The sequence below is a fragment of the Populus nigra genome, chromosome 2 (genome assembly GCF_951802175.1).
Source record: "Populus nigra chromosome 2, ddPopNigr1.1, whole genome shotgun sequence".
NCBI classification, from domain to species: domain Eukaryota; kingdom Viridiplantae; phylum Streptophyta; class Magnoliopsida; order Malpighiales; family Salicaceae; genus Populus; species Populus nigra.
In genome coordinates this window covers 14,334,482-14,336,981 of record NC_084853.1, presented here as the reverse complement: position 1 = coordinate 14,336,981, position 2,500 = coordinate 14,334,482, and positions in this window count along the sequence as shown.

Below are 2,500 nucleotides of genomic sequence, written 5' to 3'. Positions count from 1 at the left end.
TGTGGTCTTTGAGGGGCGCCGGCCTGGTGGCTCCCTAAAGAGCAATAAGTGTCATTGCAGCTCTGGCAGGGGGAGACACTACTAGGTCCCAGCTGTCACCCCCCCTCTAAAAAATTCATTTCTTGGTATTTTGAGCTGAAATTTTGCACAGAGGTTGGCAAAAATCCAATCCACCTTCATTAATTTTCCCAGAATTTTTCGAGGTCGGGAAGTATTTGTTTTAATTTTCCTACCATTAGAAATCGAGTAAATCCGCAAAACTAGGAACCGGCCCGGAATGACCCCAAATTCAGTGGGCAGCCTCATAAAAATATGGCTGATTTTACTGGATTGGTTTCATGTGGAAAGCACGACGTTTTCTTGTAGGAATGCGGGAACCCCGGCAGCTCGCCTGCCGCGGCCAGCGACGTCGGGGACGCTGGCCTGCGCTGTCGAGCCCGCGAGGGCTGTCTCCGCGGCAGGCCCCCCCTGAACGGGGCACGACAGGCCACCGCGCTGGCTCGTCCAGCGTCGACAGTCCCTCGTCCAGGTTTCAGATCGCGCCAAGTCGAACCCATGACCTGCTCAAGCCATCGTGCGCTGCCGAATTCGCATCTGCGTGTAGGCTGCCATTCCACGCGGCAGCCCCTGTTTTCGTCAGCGTGCCCCCCTGACGAATTTTCCTGCCTGGCCCAGTCCAGCGTCCAGCCCCTGTTCGTCGAAAAATCTGCGCTGCCGATTTTCCACGCGGCAGCCCCTCTTTTCGTCAGCGTGCCCCCCTGACGAATTTTCCTGCCTGGCCCGGCCAGTCCAGCCCCTGTTCGTCGAAAAATCTGCGCTGCCGATTTTCCACGCGGCAGCCCCTCTTTTCGTCAGCGTGCCCCCCTGACGAATTTTCCTGCCTGGCCCGGCCGGTCCAGCATCCAGCCCCTGTTCGTCGAAAAATCTGCGCTGCCGATTTTCCACGCGGCAGCCCCTGTTTTCCTCAGCGTGCCCCCCTGACGAATGTTCGTCGAAAAATCTGCGCTGCCGATTTTCCACGCGGCAGCCCCTCTTTTCGTCAGCGTGCCCCCCTGACGAATGTTCGTCGAAAAATCTGCGCTGCCGATTTTCCACGCGGCAGCCCCTCTTTTCGTCAGCGTGCCCCCTGACGAATTTTCCTGCCTGGCCCAGTCCAGCGTCCAGCCCCTGTTCGTCGAAAAATCTGCGCTGCCGATTTTCCACGCGGCAGCCCCTCTTTTCGTCAGCGTGCCCCCCTGACGAATTTTCCTGCCTGGCCCGGCCGGTCCAGCCCCTGTTCGTCGAAAAATCTGCGCTGCCGATTTTCCACTCCGCAGCCCCTGTTTTCGTCAGCGTGCCCCCCTGACGAATTTTCCTGCCTGGCCCGGCCAGTCCAGCGCCCAGCCCCTGTTCGTCGAAAAATCTGCGCTGCCGATTTTCCCCGACGAACCTGCAGCTGCACAAATCCGCGCTGCCACTGCCCCATTGTCTGGACCAACAGTCTTTTCCATCAAGCCCTGGACTATAAATCGTCCAGACTCATCGCCAGCACCCGCTGCCGATTCTGCCGACTTTGCCGATTTCGTCGGCGCTGCCGATTCCAACACTGCCCGCCGTGCCTGAACCAGCGCTGTTTCGTCAGCGTGTCCCCTTGACGAATTTCCCTGCCTGGCCTGGACAGTCCATCTTCCAGCCCATGTTCATCGAAAAATCTGCGCTGCCGATTTCCCCGATGAACCTGCAGCTGCACAAATCTGTGCTGCCGATTTCCCCCCCTGTCGGCATGGCTGCCGCTGCCCCGATGTCCAGACCAACAGTCTTTTTTGTCGACTTTGCCGATTTTGTCCGCGCTGCCGATTCCAACACTACCCCCTGCATCCAAACCAGCATTGTTTCGTCAGCTCTTCCCCTGACGATTTTAGCCCTGTAACAAACAGTAGGCCTCCAATCCCGCCAACGGGAGCCAAGTTGATAGGGAAGAGAATTGAATGACGCGCCTGGTCCTCGCACCCCGCCACCCGAGGGGCCTTTTTCCCGGCAGCCTCTGAAAAACTCTAGCTTTCACGGTCCTCGCCGCCCCTCACCACCATGGCAGGCCTCTAATCCCACCCATCAGCAGTTGTAGCCGATAGGGCAGTGATTTGAATGACGCGTCGCGGGCCTCCGGGTCATCTCACCCGGCCATTAATTGGAGCGTTTTTGGCTGGCCGAGGATGGGGGGATGGATCTCTTCTTCCGAAAAAGCAAACAGTACATCGGGAGTTATGTTGACGGGGCATGGAATTGAATGACCCGTCGCGGGCCGCCGGGTCATCTCACCCGGCCATCCCGGGGAGCGTTTTTCCCGGCAGCATCGGGGAAACTCTTGCTTTCACTGCCCGCTGCCCAAGTCCCCACTCGAATCGGCCCCCCGCGCCAACAAGCCAACGCTGCCGAATCGGCAGACACTGCTGCCGAATCTGCCGACACTGCCCCGCGGGCTGCCACTGCCCCAGTGTCTAAACCAGCGGTCTTTCTCATC